General features: G+C 47.5%; 1 protein-coding gene across 10 annotated transcripts in view; it reads right to left on the minus strand.

Moving 5' to 3' along the window:
* GIGYF1 (GRB10 interacting GYF protein 1) overlaps positions 1-20,277 on the minus strand; it is a 332,123-nt gene that overhangs the window by 253,417 nt on the left and 58,429 nt on the right. The gene's annotated exons all lie outside the window — the stretch shown is intronic.

The raw sequence follows: 20,277 nt of genomic DNA on the forward strand, positions 1-20,277 counted from the left end.
CAGATAGCCAAAAGCCATTAGTCTTCTTCAAATAGTGGAGCAAGAATCTCCTGATGACCAAGCTGCAGAAGATTTGATCCTTTTGCAACAATCCCATGAAGTGAAACACAGGAACTCGAACCGCCTGGGCAACCTGGAAATCAGAAACCACCTTCGAAAGAAAGAAAGTAATGTACAGGATTGACACGGACACCATATTACAACAGAGAAATTTTGTGAGTGCCCCGTTAAGCAGTGTTTTCCTGCTTACCTGTTTCGAGTGAAGCGGAACGCTTCAGTGGCATTTTCACCACGAGTGCCTGAGCGGTTGGGGAAGGCTCCCCTTGTCAACAGATGCTGCCATGCTCTGCTGGGTGTGGAGGCGGATGTGCAGTCTGGGCACTGGAAGCGGTGCTCGTTACAGGAGCGCGAGCTACAGATGAGGCTGTTGGCCCTACCAGAGAGGACGGTGCTCCTTACCCAGCAGCGCTCCTGCCACATGAGTGTGGACTGCAGGGTGCCTTCTCTGGGAGCAACACGGGAGCAGGGACGTGGCTTGGAGGGGACGTCCCGCTGTGAACCAGCAGACAGTGGAGAGAGCCGGCGGCTGGCCTGCAGTATGGCAGCAGGTGGCTCCTGATACAGATAAGTGGACTTTGAAGTGCCTCTCTTGCAATGAGAGTCAGGGGCTGACTTGCTGTTGAAAGGAGAGTGGAAGAGGAGGCATCGCTCGAGCCTTGGAGTGGTAAAAGCACAAAGGTGGGGCTTGGGATCTGAAGGTGAGACCGATCTGAGGTAGCAAGCAGCTGAGCTAGATAAGGACTGTAGCTGAGGTTTTATTGGTAGAGTTCCCTGATGGTTTCCTGGCAGTGGTGAGGCCTTATAACTGTTTTTGAGACTTTATATCTAAATATAAATTGCATTCTAGCTGTTTTTAAAAAAAACACAAAAACATTTTTTTCTTAGACTATTTAGGCATTTGGATTGTATGAACTCTGGAAATATGGCTAATAAAAAAAACAGACCTGATCTCAAAATGTTTGCTTACTGCGCAGAAGATGTAACAAAAGTGCCAGCTCCAGAACAAAACTCAGCACAGGAAGAAGAGAAGGCAACTATACTTGGAAAAGAAACTTTAGAGACATTAGAATCTCCATCATCAGATTCAGCATTGGCCAGTAAGAGGGACTTACAACAATGGATGGCCGATATTAAACTTTCATTAGCAGTCTTTACTTCAGATATTAAAATAAATATTGATGGCATACATAAAAAAATGGATGATATGAGCCAGAGCCTCCAAGAATTTGAAGAACGGGTTATTTCGGACAAACAGGAGATAACGGAAATTCAACAACATTGCAAACAATTAGATTTATTCCTCAAAGTCGAAGATGGAGAAAATAGGGCAAGGCGAAACAACTTGAGATTCTGTGGAATCCCTGAATCGGAAGACCTTAAAGACCCAATAGCCTTCATACAATCTATATGCCATATGATTTTACAAGCAGAAAACCCAGATGCAGAACTTCCAGCTATAGAATTCGAACAGATACACTGAGCTCTGGGCCCACACAAATCGGAGAGGCCAAGGGTCATAATAGTATGCTTCCTAAGATATCCACAGAAAGAAAGAGTCCTACAAGCAGCTTGGAAAATTGGCCATTTGATGTGGAACAACATAAAAGTGGAACTGTTTGAAGATATCTCTTCAGCGACTTTGAAACGACATCGAGATTGTCGTGAACTAACTAGATGTTTGCAACAGAATAATATTCGCTATATGGCATTATCCATTTGGGATTTCTTTTATGCTAGAAGGCAAGCAACATAAAGTTGCATCAGCATTAGAAGCCCAACAGCTACTTATACAAGCCAAACTTTGGACTACCGAGGGAGAAAAACAGCAAAAGGGACCATCACAACCTTCATCTACTGAACCGCCAAGTCAGAGATGGCACAGAGTAGAACAAAAAAAGAGATTACTGAGACAATGAGAAGAATTGCTGATATTAATATTTTTTTTTAAATAATTGTTAGATAAAATAAAGATAAGATGTTGTAAGTGGGTAGATTACAGAAAAAGTTGTGGAGAACCGGGTCAAGGTTAACTTTCTTCAACTCTGATGTCTGGAAATGGATCTGGCACTCAGTCTTACCGACTTGTGACTGGATCTGGAACCAGGGACAGACGGCGAGAGAGATTTAGAGGGGTAAGGGGAATGGAGGAGATGAAAAGGGAAGGGGAGAAGGGTACATTAGTTTTCTTTTTTGAAATGATTGGATGGGGTTGGGGCAAAGGGGGTACTGGGGGGAGATAAGGAGACATGGGGAAAAAATTATAAGATCTGTAAGGCTAGGAAAGTTAGAAAAAATTGAAACGAGTTTGAAAGAATGTATGAAAGTAAGATAAGACTAGGAAGTCTAAATGTGAATGGACTTAATACACCTCAAAAACGCCAGTTGCTTTTAAATTAGAGAGTTGCGCAGGGACAGAAATCCCACCCGTCCCCGCCAAAGTCCCACCCATCCCCATGAGGACTCCCACCCGTCCCCGCGAGGAATCCCTCCGTCCCCACACGTCCCCGTGAGGAATCCCCTCCGTCCCCGCCCATCCCCGCCTGTCCCTATAAACTACAGAAATAGTTATTTCATTTAATTATGCTACTGAATTAAAGGCTCTGGTAGAAACCCATTTAAAAATAAGCAAAAAGACTTTATTAATTTGGAAATATTAATTGGGAAGAATACATACTTTGTAAAAGGGTTTCTACCAGAGCCTCTAATGTTTATAAATTTTTATCAACACAACTAATATACTACTTTATCCTTAAGCAAAAAAAAAAAAAAAAAAGAATTTTTTTCCTACCTTTATTGCCTGGTTTCTGCTTTCTTCATGTTCTCATTCAATTCCTTCCATCCACTGCCTCTCTTCTCTCTGTGTCTTCCATTTGCTCTGTTACTGTGCCTCTCCCTTTCTCCCCCCTCCCAAATTGGTCTGGCACCCATCTTTTTCCCTCCGCTCCCCCCATAGTCTGGCACCTCTGTCTTCTTCCCATTCCCTCTTCCCCATTTCCTTTCAGTGTCCTTCTCCCCCACCATCTTCCCCATGTCCTGTCAGGCAGCATCCTTCTCCCCCCTCTGCCTTCCCCATGTCCTTTCAGCGGTCTTCTCCCCCCCTCTGTCTTCCCCATGTCCTTTCAGCGACCTTCTCCACCCCTGTTTTCCCCATGTCCTTTCAGTGGCATTCTCCACCCCTTTGTCTTCCCCAGTGCTTTCAGGGTCCTTCCCCCCCCTTCCTCCCGTTTACCCCATGTCCTTTCAGCGTTCTTTTCCACCCCTTTGTCTTCCCCAGTGCTTTCAGCGGCCTTCTCCCCCCTTAAGCGTCTTTTCTTCTCCACTCCACCTTTCCTCCCTCCCTGCCTCCACCTTTGTGGCGCTTTTGCACCCGACCGACAACAGAACAGGCCCGGTCGGACAAATCTCCCTGTCCTGTAGCCGCGAATCTAAATTACCTTCTTACAGCAGCTAGAGTAGTGAAACTGCTGTAAGAGGTAATTTAGATTCGCGGCTACAGGGCAGGGAGATTTGTCGGCCGGCCTGTTGTCGGTCGATCGGGGGACCTGACCGGCTGTGCACATTCTCCGGGGCGGACCGCCCCCTCCCCCCTCTTTCGTACGCCATTGCCTTCTCTCTACCTGCCCTGCCGCACACAGCCGACCGGAAGTCTTCCTGATGTCAGCGCTGACGTCGGAGGAAGGGAGGGCTTTGCTTAAGCCCTCCCTCCGACGTCAGCGCTGACATCGGGAAGATTTCCATTCGGCTGTGTGCTGCGACAGGGCAGGTAAGGAGAAGGAGACTACCCTCGCGGCTCGAGTGCACTGCGATCCAACCCCGCAGAAACCCCACAACCCTCGGAGGCGTCCCCAAGGGATCCCCGCGACCCTAGGGGGGGCGTCCCCACGGGATCCCCGTGACCCAAAGGGGGAACCCGCGGGATCCCCGTCATCCCCGTTCCCGTGCAACTCTCTATTTTAAATGAGATGAAAAGGTTGAAACTTGATATATGCTTTATACAAGAAACACATTTACAAAAACAGGAAGAGATGGTCCATTTTAAAGACTATCCGTTGAGAGTTTGGGCTTCTAATAAAAAGGAGAAAAAGAAAACAGGGGTGGGGATACTATTTGAAAAAAAAAATTGAAAGTCCTGACAAAGGATGAATGGAGGGATGATGAAGGGAGATGGATCATTTGGGTGGGGGAATTGAATGGAGAAAAGGTGACCTTGGTGAACCTTTATGCTCCTAATCTCAACCAAGGGAAATTTTTTGAAGACCTCTTGAGTATAATCTTAAAAAATTAGGAAGGATTACTATTAGTAGGAAGGGATTTTAATCCGTCTCGGACCCTCGTTGGGATACTACGAGTACTAAAAGTGATAGAGCAAAAAAAGATAGGAAACAACTAAAAAGATTTCTGGAAGTATTAAATTTATTGAATGGTTGGCGGAACATACATATGTTAGGAAGAGACTATACCTATTATTCTTCCCCACATAAAGTGTACTCCCATATTGATATGGTTTGGGTGGATAAATTCTTAGGAGGTAAGTTAATAGATGCAAAAAATAGATGAAACTAGTTAGGAAGATCATGTCCCAATATGGGTGGACTTAACATGGGGATATACTAAAATAGGGATATGATATTGGAAATTAAATGATACTCTATTAAAAGATCCTAAGTAATCCCGAAAATAGAACAGTCTATCAGAAATTTTTTGGGATAATAATAGTACTGATCATTACTCACCCATTACGATTTGGGAATCTTTAAAAACTGTTTTAAGGGGAGAGTTGATTTCTATAGCTTCCTATAAGAAAAAGTCCCTGGAAAAGGAGGAAAAAAGATTGAGAAAAATTGATGGGATTAGTAATACAACATAAAAAGGGTTTTGGTGGGGAACAGATTAGGACCCAAATAAAAGAGATCCATATGACTCTAGGAATAATGGAAGATGAAGCCATTCAATTCAATATAGACCGCCTTAGACTTAAACATTATGAATCTGGGAATCAAGCAGGGAAATTATTAGCACATCGTATTAAAGTACAACATCTGCAAGGTAATATTACGGGCATACGATCTGAACTTGGTGATCTCCTAGCAAAAGAGAAGGAGATCCATGATAGGTTTGTGGAATTTTATAAGAAATTATATACATCAGAATGTCAGGGACAGGAAATATCCTTGTCACAATATGTCTCAGTTAGAATTAAATAAGCTTCAAGATTCGGAGGCCCAAAAACTGGATGAAGATATAACTGAAGATGAGATTCGAGGAGTAATACATCGTATTAAATCGGGTAAGTCTCCAGGAATGGATGGATTCATAGGAATGTTTTATAAAAACTCCCCTATTAGTAAAATTATTTAACAACTTAAAAGACAGAGAACAACTGCCATATTTTATGAGACTAACGGGAATCACAATAATATCTAAAACAGGAAAAGATAACACATATTGTGCTAGCTACAGACCCATTTCCTTGTTGGGAATAGATACAAAAATCATGGCTACAGTCCTCGCTAATAGGCTGTCATCATATATGCTGTCACTTAACCACCCAAATCAGGTAAGTTTTATTACCAGGAGACAGGCATCTGATGGGATTAGAAAAGTGCTAGATTTGGTATGGAGGGCTAAAAGGGAAAGAACAGGATGGGTGGCAGTCTCGGTCGATGCTGAAAAAGCATTAGACCGAGTTGAATGGAGGTTTATGGATGCAGTCTTGGGGCACATTGGCCTTGGGAAAAAGTATAGGGATTGAATATTTACATTATATAATAGCTAATTAGCATACGTTAAAATGAATGGATTTTACTTCACTACATTCTAACTCAAAGAGGGACAAGACACGGTTGCCCCCCCTTGATTTTTGCACTAGTTATTGAGCTCTTAGCACAGAAAATTAGACAATCTCAACAGGTAAAGGCCTGAGGGTGGCGGGTGAAGAGCAAAAGTTGTCTTTGTTTGCAGATGACATACTAGCTATTGTTGAGGCATCTGAGAAGACTTTAACTACTCTTAAAGAGATTATGGGTGAATATGGCCAATTATCAGGGTTCAAAGCTAATTTAAATAAGACGGAAGTGAAAAACATATCAGCATCAACAGAGAGGATTATGGAATTGCAGAGATCAGTACCCTGAGATGGGTAAAGGGTTTCATTTGTTATCTGGGAATAACTTTGGGAGCAGATTGGATACTTTTGTTCAAGCAAAACCATATACCATTGGTAATGGGACATTCAGAAAGACTTAGATAGGTGGAATAAGTTGTTCATCTGATGGTTAGGATGTATGGAAGTAGTAAAGATGATGATTCTTCCTAGATTTCTTTTTCTATTCCAAGTACTACCGATAGAAATCCCAAAACAGTTTTTTCAAAAATGGAATAATATGATATTGAGATTTATATGAGGAGGAAAGTGTCCAAGGATTGGAAGGCAGGCAATGTTCAAGTCTAAGGCGGAAGGAGGACTAGGTTTACTTTCTCTGGAGAATTATTATAAAGCAGCACAGTTGAGAGCAATAGTTGAATGGCATTCATCTCCTTCTAAGCTTTGGGTAAAGGTAGAACAAGCAATGTTAGATGGGAGAGAAGGTATAAGAGATTTAAAATACTTACCATGGGTGGGAGAAAAAGATTTAATAAATATAAATAATCCCTTTAGTAAATGTTCTCTGGAAACTTGGGAAAGTGTTAGGAAAAAGCTTTTAGGTAGAGAAAAATATTTTTTTCTCCCCTATATTATATGCACAAGATTTTATACCAGGTAGGGAGGGGGAAATTTTTAAGAAGTGGGAGGCAAAAGGGTTAACATGTTTTGGTCAACTAGTAGAAGAAGGGAAAGTAAAATTTTTTTACAGATATTAAGGATCAATATCAACTAGAAGCGAGAGATCTTTTCCCTTATCTACAGATAAAAACTACATATTGACATATAAGGGGGAGAATAATGGAATCTTAAGAAAATCTGAATTTGAAAAAGGGATAGAAGAACCAGTAGTAAAAGGGTGTGTCTCCTGGTTATATAAAATTATAAATGAAGATAAAGTAATCAAAACTTCATATATGAAAGCATGGGAAAAAGACCTGGGGAAGGAATGGTCCATAGATGAGTGGGGAGTAATTGTATCACATATTTTTCAGACAACTAGGGCTACCTCTTTGGTGGAAAATACTATTAAACTCCTAGTACGTTGGTACACTACCCCGATTTTAATTAGTAAATGTATCAAGCAGAGTGATGCTACTTGTTGGAAAGGATGTGATGAAAGGGGTACATTATATATATATAGTTCAAGCAGATTTATTCAGACTCCACTTAAGCTGAATGCTGAAAGGGCATTGTTGGGAGTAATAATAGAAGGTTTAACATTCTCTCAATCTAAACTTTTGGACTTAGACTTTATAGCTGCTAGATTGGCCCTAGCTCAGCAATGGCGTATGTTAAATGTACCTACATTAAGAGATATGAGGGAATGTTTAGAAATAGTGTGTGAAAAATATAGATTTTTGGCCCTTTTAACAAATCAATGGGCAAAGTTTAATGATATATGGGAGAGTAATATTGAAATGGAAAAAGAAGCTCTACAAAAGAATTAACATAGTACCATAGTAGATGACAGCAGATTTATTGTAACCCATTTACTGACTAAATGTATCTTTATGGTAACCCACCTGTATCCCTTACACTGACAAAATGCACCTTGATAGTAAACCACTTGTATTGTAACCCACTTGCATCCCATGTACTGACAAAATAGCACAGTTACTTACCGTAACAGGTGTTACCCAGGGACAGCAGGCAGATATTCTTGACTGATGGGTGACGGCACCGACGGAGCCCCGGTACGGACAATTTTAGAGTGATTGCACTCTAAGAACTTGGAAAGTTCTAGCAGGCTGCACCGCGCACGCGCGAGTGCCTTCCCATCCGACGGAGGCGCGCAGTCCCCAGTTAGGATAAGCCAGCTAAGAAGCCAACCCGGGGAGGTGGGTGGGACGCAAGAATATCTGCCTGCTATCCCTGGATAACACCTGTTACGGTAAGTAACTGTGCTTTATCCCAGGACAAGCAGGCAGCATATTCTTGACTGATGGGTGACCTCCAAGCTAACAAAAAGAGGGATGGTGGGAAGGTTGGCCATTAGGAAAACAAATTTTGCAAAACAGATTGGCCGAAGTGACCATCCCGTCTGGAGAATGCGTCCAGACAATAGTGAGATGTAAAAGTATGAACTGAGGACCAAGTAGCAGCCTTGCAGATTTCCTCAATAGGCGTGGAACGGAGGAAAGCCACAGATGCTGCCATGGCTCAAACTCTATGGGCTGTGACAGAACCTTCCAGTGTCAGTCCAGTCTGAGCATAACAGAAAGAAATGCACGCTGCGAGCCAATTAGACAGCGTACGTTTAGAAACAGGATGTCCCAATTTATTCGGATCAAAGGACAGAAAGAGTTGAGGGAATGATCTGTGGGGCTTAGTACGGTCTAAATAGTAAGCTAAAGCCCGCTTACAGTCCAAAGTATGCAGAGCCTGTTCTCCAGAATGAGAGTGAGGTTTCGGAAAGAAGACAGGCAGAACAATAGATTGGTTGAGATGGAATTCAGAGACAACCTTAGGGAGAAACTTTGGATGTGTACGCAGAACCACCTTGTCATGATGAAAGACGGTAAAAGGTGGGTCTGCTACTAGTGCATGGAGCTCACTGACCCTCCTGGCAGAGGTGAGAGCAATCAGGAAGAGAACCTTCCAAGTGAGAAATTTGAAAGAAGCCGTGGCCAAAGGTTCAAACAGAGGCTTCATTAAAGCTGAGAGAACCACATTAAGATCCCAGATCACAGGAGGTGCTTTAAGAGGTGGTTTCACATTGAAAAGACCTCGCATGAATCTGGAGACCAAGGGATGAGCTGAAAGGAGTTTCCCATGGACTGGCTCATGAAAAGCAGCAATAGCACTGAGGTGGACTCTGATGGAAGAAGACTTGAGACCAGAGTCAGACAAAGAAAGAAGGTAATCCAACACGGTCTCCACAGCGATGGACGTAGGATTATGATGATGAAGAAGACACCAGGAAGAAAATCGTGTCCACTTCTGATGGTAACATTGCAGAGTGGTAGGTTTCCTGGAGGCATCCAGAACAGAACGAACGGCCTGAGATAAAAGAGTATCAGTCAAAGTCAGCCCAAGAGATACCAGGCTGTCAGGTGCAGAGACTGGAGGTTGGGATGCAGAAGGGTCTCCTGATGCTGTGTAAGCAGAGAAGGAAATTGTGGAAGTAGAAAAGGTTCCCTGGAACTGAGTTGAAGTAGAAGGGAGAACCAATGTTGCCTGGGCCACCGTGGCGCAATCAGAATCATGGTGGCCTGTTCCCTCTTGAGCTTGAACAAGGTCCGGAGCATGAGAGGCAGAGGAGGGAAAGCATACAGGAAGAGATTGGACCAATCCAGGAGAAATGCATCCACTGCCAGACAGTGAGGAGAGGAGAGTCTGGAGCAGAAGTGGGGCAGCTGATGATTGTGAGGAGCTGCAAAGAGGTCTATCTGAGGAGTGCCCCACTGAGCGAAGATGGACTGTAGAGTGAAAGGATCGAGTGTCCACTCATGAGGCTGGAGAATTCTGCTGAGCTTGTCCGCTAAGGAATTCTGTTCTCCCTGAATGTAGATAGCTTTCAGGAATAGATGGTGATCTGTGGCCCAAGCCCAAATCCTTTGGGCTTCCTGGCACAAGAGGCAAGAGCCTGTCCCACCCTGCTTGTTGATGTAGTACATCGCAACTTGATTGTCTGTGCACAGCAGGAGGACCTGAGGAAAGAGAAGATGTTGGAAGGCCTTGAGGGCATAAAACATCGCTCTGAGTTCCAGGAAGTTGATGTGATGTTTCATTTCCTGGGCTGTCCAAAATCCTTGAGTTTGGAATTTGTTCAAATGAGCTCCCCAAAAGGGGAGGCGTCGGTGGTGATGACAAGTTGATGAGGAGGTAGATGGAACAAAAGACCTCTGGAGAGATTTGAGGATATCAACCACCATTGTAGAGACTGATGAAGAGATGATGTCACAGATATGTGTCGTGAGCAAGGATCCGTCGCTTGGGACCACTGGGTCGCTAGAGTCCATTGAGGAGTGCGCAGGTGGAGACGTGCGAAGGGTGTGACATGAACTGTGGAGGCCATGTGACCCAAGAGTATCATCATTTGCTTGGCAGAGATGGAGCGTTGATGAAGCACCTGCTGACACAGAGACTGGAGAGTGTGAAGATGGTTGGACGGCAGAAATGCTCTCATGAGGACTGTGTCCAGCACCGCTCCAATGAATTGAAGTCTCTGAGAGGGGATAATATGAGATTTGGGTAGATTGATCTCGAAACCCAGAAGTTGTAGAAACAGGATGGTCTGGTTGATGGCCTTGAGAACTGTCTGAGAAGAATTGGCTTTTATCAACCAATCGTCCAGGTAAGGAAACACCTGAAGGTGGTGGGACCGTAGAAAGGCAGCCACCACAATCAGACATTTGGTGAACACTCTTGGAGAGGAGGCAAGACCGAAGGGTAGCACCTTGTATTGGTAATGACAATGGTTGATCATGAAGCGGAGGTACTGTCTGGAGGCCAGATTGACCGGTATGTGAGTGTATGCTTCTTTGAGATCTAGGGAACATAGCCAGTCGCCCTGATTGAGAAGAGGATAAAGAGTAGCCAGAGAAAGCATCTTGAATTTCTCTTTTACCAAGCATTTGTTGAGATCGCGAAGATCTAAAATGGGTCTGAGATCTCCTGTTTTTTTGGGAACTAGAAAGTAACGGGAGTAGAAACCCTGCCCCTTTTGATCTAGAGGAACTTCCTCTATGGCGTTCAGAAGAAGGAGGGATTGAACCTCTTGAAGAAGAAGGGAAGACTGAGGAGTGTTCAAAGCAGACTCTCTTGGCAGACTTTGGGCAGGAAGAGTCTGGAAATTGAGAGAGTAGCCGTGGCGGATGATGTTGAGGACCCACTGATCCGAGGTGATGATTTCCCAACGGCTTATGAAATGAGTAAGGCGTCCTCCTAAGGGCTGCGGAAGATGGGCAGAAGGAGGGAGACTGGCTATGTCCTGGAGAACCAAGTCAAAAGGGTTGAGTTGATTTCTGTGAAGGGGGAGGTTTCACCTGCTGTTGCTGCTGTGTTGGTCTAGCAGCTTGCCTCTGTTGTTGCCTCTGAAGTCTGGGCTGTTGCTGGGTCTGAGGTAAAGGACGAGCCACAAATCTACGTTGATAGGCCGATTGCTGGCGAAAAGGCCTGGTAGGTGGGGTCTTCTTTGTCTTAAGGAGAGTGTCCCATCGAGTCTCATGAGCTGAGAGTTTCTGAGTAGTGGAGTCCATGGATTCTCCAAACAGCTCATCCCCCAAACAAGGTGCATTGGCCAGTCGATCTTGATGATTGACATCAAGTTCTGAAACTCTGAGCCAGGCCAGTCGCCGCATAGCCACCGACATAGCCGTGGCCCTAGAGGTCAGCTCAAAGGTGTCATAGATTGATCTGACCATGAACTTGCAACAGTTGTAAGAGCGATGAAGAAGTTTGGCGAAAGGCGGATCTTTTACGGTCAGGGAGGTATTTCTCAAAAGATGACAAAGTCTGAATGAGATGCTTAAGGTAAAATGAAAAATGAAAAGCATAGTTCCCTGATCTATTTGCTAGCATCACATTTTGATACAACCTCTTGCCAAACTTATCCATGGCCTTACCTTCTCTGCCAGGAGGGACAGAAGCGTATACACTAGCCCCCGTGGATTTCTTTAAAGTAGATTCCACCAGTAAAGACTCATGGGGGAGTTGCGGCTTGTCAAAGCCTGGAATAGGTATGACCTTATATAAGGAGTCCAGTTTGCGGGGAGCTCCTGGGATGGTCAAGGGTGTCTCTAGATTTTTGTAAAATGTTTCTCGTAATATGTCATAGAGAGGCAGTTTGAGAAATTCCCTTGGAGGCTGGTCAAAGTCCAGAGTATCTAGAAATGCCTTGGATTTTTTGGATTCAGCCTCCAAGGGAATAGAGAGAGAGTCACACATCTCTTTGAGAAAAGAGGAAAAAGAAGTTGAATCAGGTTTAGAGGAGGGATCCAAAACAGAAGGATCTTCTTCCCCTGATGAACACTCTCCCTCCGAGAGGAGAGGGTCCTCCGAATCACCCCACAGATCAGGGTCCCTCACCTGAAAACTGCAGTCCCGGGATTCCGGTGTGGAGGGTTCTAGGTGTCGAGTTTTATGCATCGACTTACCAGACCTCTGTGAAACGGTACCGGGAGATGTTATAGGCTGTGTCGGCGCCGAGGTTTGAACAGCCTGGTGTAAGGATCTCGGTTCCGGCGCTAAGACCGGCATAGATACCGAGGAAGCAGTATGCATCGGTACCGACAAGGTGGATGCCGACAAAGGAGGCTGCTCCACTGCCGGTACCGGAGGCTCAGACCGGACCAGGACTGGAAGGCTCGGTGTCAGAAGAGCAGGGAGCAGCTGCTGAAGTTGTTCTTTGAGCTGTACCTGCAGGACGGCGGCAATGCGTTCGTCCAGTGAAGGCACCGGTACCGCTTTTTTCTTCTGCGGTACCTTGGGTGCCGCTCTACACTCCGAAGAGGAACCCGATATCGAGGGGCTTACCTCAATCGGAGCGGAGCGCTTCCGCGGGCGCCTCGAGGTCGGCAGGATTGGGCTCGCTGCCACTGAGACCGGAGGGCGCTCCAGCGGGGGAAGGCTTCTTAGCCGGCTTACCTGAGGGATGCGACGCCGGCGCGGTATCGCACAGTGTCGATGAAGTAGGTGCCGACTGCGTCGGGGCCAAAGCCGGAACCACTGCCGGTGAATCCGACATCTTGGTACCAAATAATAATCGCTGTTGGATTTGGCGATTTTTTAAAGTTCTCTTTTTAAGAGTGGCACAGCGGGTGCAAGTGGAAGCCTGATGCTCGGGACCCAGGCACTGTAAGCACCAGTTGTGCGGGTCCGTGAGAGAAATAGGCCTTGCACACCGCTGGCACTTCTTAAACCCGGGTTGAGGGGGCATGAAGGTAAAATCGGCTTCAGCCAAATCGAAGGCCGAGGCCTCGATGGTGGCAACAGACCCTGCTGGGGCTAAACCGAAAAAATGAAAGAAAAACAAATTAAGTTTTTTTTGTTTTTTTTTTTTAACAAAGAAAAGAAAATAAAATGAGGGAAACAATATTTCCCAACGAGTTTACGCGAGCGGGAAGGCGAAAGAGAAAAAAGTTTTCAACAGCCGTTGAAAAGTGCGTCTTCTTAGCTCCGCGGAAACTAAGAAACTGGGGACCGCGCGCCACCGTCGGGCGGGAAGGCACTCGCGCGTGCGCGGTGCGGCCTGCTAGAACTTTCCAAGTTCTTAGAGTGCAATCACTCTAAAATTATCCGTACTGGGGCTCCGTCGGTGCCGTCACCCATCAGTCAAGAATATGATGCCTGCTTGTCCTGGGATAAAGCAATGTTACTTACCGTAAAAGTTGTTATCCAGGGACAGCAGGCAGCTATTCTCACTAGTGGGTGATGTCATCCGACAGAGCCCCGATACGGACATCTTGCAAGCATGTCTTGCTTGAAGAAACTCAGAAGTTTTGAGATGCCCGCACCGCGCATGCGCCAGTGCCTTCCCGCCCGATGCTCCGGGCGTGTCTCCTCAGTTCAGGTAGCTAGCAGAGAAGCCAACCCAGGGGAGGTGGGTGGGACGTGAGAATAGCTGCCTGCTGTCCCTGGATAACAACTGTTACGGTAAATAACATTGCTTTATCCCAGGACAAGCAGGCAGGTATTCTCACTAGTGGGTGACCTCCAAGCTAACCTCAATGGGATGGAGGGAGAGTTGGCAACTTAGGAGAATAAATTTTGTAACACTGTTTGGCCAAACTGCCCATCCCGTCTGGAGAAAGTATCCAGACAATAATGAGAGGTGAACGTATGAACCGAGGACCAAGTGGCAGCCCTACAAATCTCCTCAATCGGTGTCGATCTGAGGAAGGCTACAGAGGCTGCCATTGCTCTGACCCTATGTGCTGTGACCTTACAGGGAAGGGGTAATCCAGCCTGGGCATAGCAGAAAGAGATACAAGCCGCCATTCAGTTGGAGATGGTGCGCTTCGATACAGGTCGTCCCAACTCGTTTGGATCAAAGGAGACGAAAAGTTGAGGAGCAGTTCTGTGTGGTTTGGTGCGATCCAAGTAGAAAGCCAAAGCACGTTTACAGTCCAGAGTGTGAAGAGCTGATTCTCCAGGATGAGAATGAGGCTTTGGAAAGAACACTGGAAGCACAATGGATTGGTTGAGGTGAAATTCAGAGACCACTTTAGGCAGGAATTTCGGGTGAGTGCGGAGGACCACCTTGTCATGATGGAATACTGTGAAAGGTGGGTCTGCCACCAAGGCCTGAAGCTCACTGACCCTGAGAGCAGATGTGAGGGCCACCAGAAAAACCACTTTCCAAGTGAGAAACTTTAGTGGAGCCTTGCTCAGAGGCTCAAAAGGAGGTTTCATAAGCTGAGAAAGGACAACATTTAGATCCCAAACCACTGGAGGCGGTTTGAGAGGAGGATTGACATGAAAAAGTCCTTTCATAAATCTGGAAACCACAGGATGAGAAGAGAGAGGTTTCCCTTGTAGAGGCTGATGGAAAGCCGCAATAGCACTCACTTGGACTCGTATAGATGTCGACTTGAGACCAGACTGAGACAGATGTAAAAGATAGTCCAAAACAGAGGATAGGGAGGCTCACTGAGGCTCCTTAGAATTGGAAATACACCATGAAGAAAATCTAGTCCATTTTTGGGAGTAGCATTGACGAGTAGCAGGCTTCCTGGAAGCCTCCAAGACATCCCTCACCGCCTGGGAAAACTGGTGCGGAGTTACGTTGAGAGGAACCAAGCTGTCAGGTGGAGAGACTGCAGGTTGGGATGAAGCAGAGACCCCTGATGCTGAGTAAGCAGTGAAGGAAACACTGGAAGTAGGTACGGTTCCCTGCTGCTGAGTTAAAGTAGAAGGGAGAACCAAGGTTGCCTGGGCCACCGAGGAGCTATCAGAATCATGGTGGCATGGTCGGACTTCAGCTTGACCAGAGTCTTTTGAATGAGAGGGAATGGTGGAAACGCATACAGAAAGCGATTCCCCCAATCCAGCAGAAAAGCATCTGCCTCGAGGCGATGAGGAGCGTAGATCCTGGAGCAAAACTGAGGCAGTTTGAAATTGTGGGGAGCCGCAAAGAGGTCTATCTGAGGCGTTCCCCACTGAGCAAAGATCTGATGAAGGGGCTTGGAGTGGAGTGTCCATTCGTGAGGCTGGAGAAGACGACTCAGTTTGTCTGCCAAGACATTGTCCCTCCCCTGAATGTAGACAGCTTTGAGGAAGGTGTTGTGGCGAACCGCCCAATCCCAGACTCTGAGAGCTTCCTGGCAGAGGGAGGCCGAGCCCGTGCCCCCTTGCTTGTTGACATAATACATGGCAACCTGATTGTCGGTGTGAATGAGGACCACCATGTCGTGAAGCAGATGTTGAAAAGCTTGAAGAGCATTGAAGATGGCTCTGAGCTCCAGAAGATTGATTTGATGGAGTCGGTCCGCACAGGTCCAGAATCCCTGAGTGCGAAGCCCATCCAGATGCGCTACCCAGGCATAGGTCGAGGAATCGGTTGTGAGAACCTTCTGGTGGGGAGGAGAATGAAACAGCAAACCTCTGGATAGATTCGAAGAGGTCATCCACCAGAGCAGAGACTGCCGAAGAGCAGGAGTGACTGTGATGTGTCGCGTCAACGGATCCGACACCTGAGTCCACTGAGATACCAGGGTCCACTGAGGAATTCTGAGGAGGAGTCTGGCAAACGGTGTCACATGAACTGTAGAGGCCATGTGGCCCAGAAGGACCATCATGTGTCTCGCTGAGATGGTCTGGCGAGAAGACACAGACTGGCAGAGATGAAAAAGAGCATCCATGCGCTGAGAAGGAAGGAATGCTCTGAGACGTACGGTATCCAGGACAGCCCCGATGAAGGGAAGAGACTGGGTCGGCTGAGACTTGGGAAAGTTGATCTCGAATCCCAAACTCTGCAGGAACAGAATCGTTGACAGGGTCGCTGAGAGGACCCCCGAGGCCGAGGGAGCCTTGATCAGCCAGTCGTCGAGGTAGGGGAATACCTGAAGACCTAGGTTCCGGAGGGCCGCAGCCACCACCACCAGATATTTGGTGAAGACTCTGGGGGACGAAGACAGGCCGAATGGAAGCACTCGATACTGCAGATGGAGATGTCCCACCCGAAATCTGAGGAACTTGCGAGAGGCCGGATGAATGGGAATATGAGTGTAGACCTCCTCCTTGAGATCCAGAGAGCATAACCAGTCGTTCTGCTCGAGGAGGGGGTAGAGAGAAGCAAGTGTCAGCATGCGAAACCTCTCTTTGACTAGGAATTTGTTGAGGACCCTGAGGTACAAAATGGGTCGCAGGTCGCCCGTCTTCTTCGGAACAAGGAAGTACCGGGAGTAAAACCCCTGGTTCAGTTGGTCCGTCGGAACCGGCTCCATGGCACAAAGCCGGAGCAAAGCCTGAGCTTCCTGAAGAAGAAGGGTGGTCTGAGTCAAGTTGGAAGGATACTCTCTTGGAGGGTGGTCCGGAGGGACCCGATGGAAATGAAGAGAGTATCCTTCCTTGATGATAGTAAGGACCCAGAGGTCGGTTGTTATGGCCTCCCAGCGATGATAAAAATGATGGAGGCGCCCTCCGACGGGAAAAACAGGGGGAGGCAGAACGAGGTTGGTTATGCCCTCTACGAGACAGTCAAAAAGGCTGAGTGGTCTTAGGGGCAGCAGGCGACTGAGACTTGGGCTGACCCTTCTGGGGAGGCTGACGCTTCGCCGGTTGCCTCGCAGGTGGAGTTTGCCTTGGCTGATAACGCCTCTGATAAATCAACGGCGGACGAGAAGGTCGAGACTGCTGAGGCTTAGGCTTCGGCCGAAGGATAGATTGGAAGGACTTTTCGTGGTCAGACAACTTCTTCATGACAGACTCGATGGATTTGTCAAAAAGATCCGCCCCAGCACACGGGACGTTCGCCAGGCGGTCCTGAAGATTCGGGTCCATATCAATGGTCCGCAACCAGGCCAACCGGCGCATCGCCACCGAGCAGGCCGCCGCTCGGGCTGAGAGCTCGAACGCATCATAGGCAGATTGCATTAACTGAAGCCGAAGTTGGGACAGCGAAGCAACCACTTCCTCAAACTCAAACCTAGCCTGGGACTCGATGTATGGTGTGAACTTCCGAAGCACAGGTAGAAAAAATTCCAAGTAGGCTGCAAAGTGGAAATTGTAATTCAGGACTCGAGACGCCATCATCGAATTCTGATAGATGCGTCGACCAAACTTATCCATGGTTCTGCCCTCGCGGCCCGGAGGCACTGAAGCATAGACCTGGCCAGGATGAGACCGCTTGAGCGAGGATTCGACCAGGAGGGACTGGTGAGAAAGCTGAGGACCCTCGAAGCCTTTATGATGCACCTTGCGGTACCGCACATCCAATTTGCCAGGGACCGCAGGGATAGAGTAAGGAGACTCGAAGCATCGCATGAAGGTCTGGTCGAGGAGCTTGTGCAGGGGAAGCCGCAAGGACTCTGCCGGAGGACGAGGCAAGTGCATGGTATCGAGGTACTCCTTGGAATATAGAGACCCAGCATCGAGAGTAATGTCCATGTCATCTGCCATCTGCCTGAGGAACGATGAAAAGGACAGTTGGTCCGCCGCCGCCGGTCTGCGAGACGGACTAGAAGAAGAGGCTTCAGGCTCCAGAGAGGCCTGCGAGCAACAGGACGAGTAGAAAACCTCGGGGTTCTCGAACTCCGGGCCCGGAGGAGACCCAGTCGAAGCAGCATACCCCAACCGAGGCAATTTCTTCTGAGGCGAGACGGTCGAGTGCCGAGAGGAATGCTTCGAAGAATGTCTGGATCGATGCCTGGAAGGGGATCGAGCCCGTCTGTGAGAAACTGGGTCAGATGCCTCCAAGGAGCAGATCGGACTCGATGCCGTTGATCGCAGAGGCGGAAGAGTCGGTGCCTCCCCTGACGCCGCCCAGGCTTGATAGGGGGTTCGGAAGAACTCATCCTGCTTCCTGCTATGCCCAGGACTGGGTGGCCCCGAAGGTGGACGCCACACTGAGTCATGGGGCGGAGTAATCGGTTCCAAGGGAAGCAGGTCACTAAACGAGGCTTTCCTCGAGGGGATGGGCTCCAAGGGAGGCATATCACTAAGGGAGGCCCTCCTCGAGGGAATCGGTTCCAAAGGAGGCACAGCACTAACGGAGGACCTTCTCGAGGACCCGGACACCGCTCGCCGCTCCTCCTCGCCGAGCAACGAGGTCGTGCGGCGAGGAGGAGGAGGAGGGGGCAGTCCGCCCCTCGAAGCCGAAGCTGGGAGGTCACCCTGGATGGTGGCAATCAGTCGAGGCCCCATGGTCTGCATGAGCTCCACGAACTGAGCCTCCAGAAGGGACCGCAACGAAGCCGATATGGAGGGATCCGCACCAAAAGGGGTCCCTTCCGCACGGTCTCCGCGCTCCTTCGGTGCTGCGTGCTTCTGCTTGCCAGTCTTCGGCACCTTGAGCACCACCGGTGGAACTGTAGGGGTCGATACCTGCTCCGAGGAGACGGAGGAAGGCCCCGGCGCCGAAGCCGGGGCCGAAACCGGTGTGAACGATGCCGGTTTCAGGAGGCCCGAAGCAGCCGGGGAGGCAGAGGGCTTCACTGAAGGAGTCGAAGCACCCGTCGATGTCGAAGCTGCAGGATCCGATGAAGCTTCCATCTTGAACATGGACTCCCACAGTAGACAGCGGCGCTTAAACGCTCTCGCCGTCAGAGTGGAGCAAGGCCGGCACGATTTCGGGAAGTGATCCGGTCCCAGACACTGTAAGCAGCGTCAATGAGGGTCCGTGAGCGAAATCGTGCGCTGGCACTTGCTACACTTTTTGAAACCGGTAATCGGCCGGGACATAGGCCGGAAAAGCTCCGCCGCAAGGTCGAAGGCGCGGGGCCCCAGCCACGCGGCCGACCCGGTATCAGAAGGAAATTTTTTTTGAAAAAAGAAATCAAAGAAAGAAATAAATGCACAGGAGAGCCAAAAGAACTCAACCCGCGGCAAAATAGAAGGCAAAAAAAGAGATTCAATGGGCGCAAATTGAAGATAGACTTCTCAGCTCCGCGGAAGAAAAAGAACTGAGGAAACACGACCGGACCATCGGGCAGGAAGGCACTGGCGCATGCGCGGTGCGGGCATCTCGAAACTTCTGAGTTTCTTCAAGCAAGACATGCTTGCAAGATGTCCGTATCTGGGCTCTGTCGGATGACATCACCCACTAGTGAGAATACCTGCCTGCTTGTCCTGGGATAAATATCTTTACTGTAACCCACTTGTATCCCATGTACTGACAAAATGAATCTATAATGTAAACCACTTGCATCCCATGTACTGACTAAACGTATCTTTATTGTAAACCGTTTCTATCCCATGTACTGTCAAATGTATCTTTATTGTAAACCGCTTCGAACTTCACGGTATAGCGGTATATAAGAAATAAATTATTATTATTATAAAGACCCAGTCTGCCCAACCTGATTCAATTTAAATTTTTTTAATTTTTTCTTCTTAGCTATTTCTGGGCAAGAATCCAAAGCTCTACCCGGTACTGTGCTTGGGTTCCAACTGCCGAAATCTCCGAATTGAGATGTATAATATCCTACCTTTATGGTTTTGGAAGCCAGGTCTCCTGTGAAGGGGGGGAGGTAGGGAATGGGATTGTTTTAATTGTAGTATAGATAAAATGCATTATGTTAATTGGGTGTTGTATTGAGATTATTGTATTAAAATTATTAAATAAAGAATTTTAAAAAAGTATTGGCTTAAGGTAGAATTTAAAAAAAAAAAAGAAGGTAATGTGCAGAGAACAAGCCTGCTTCCATGATCTGTAGAAAAAGTCCACTACACGAAAGAGCCTGAAGCTCCGAAACACACCGTGCTGAGACAGACTAGATAGGGTGTCAAAGTCCCTCCTCGAGGGCCGTAATCCAGTCGAGTTTTCAGGATTTCTCCAATGAATATGAATGAGATCTATTTGCATGCACTACTTTCATTGTATGTTAATAGATCTCATGCATATTCATTGAGGAAATCCTGAAAACTCGACTGGATTGCGGCCCTCGAGGACCAACTTTGACACCTGTTGG

This window comes from Geotrypetes seraphini, chromosome 16 (assembly GCF_902459505.1).
Source record: "Geotrypetes seraphini chromosome 16, aGeoSer1.1, whole genome shotgun sequence".
NCBI classification, from domain to species: Eukaryota; Metazoa; Chordata; class Amphibia; order Gymnophiona; family Dermophiidae; genus Geotrypetes; species Geotrypetes seraphini.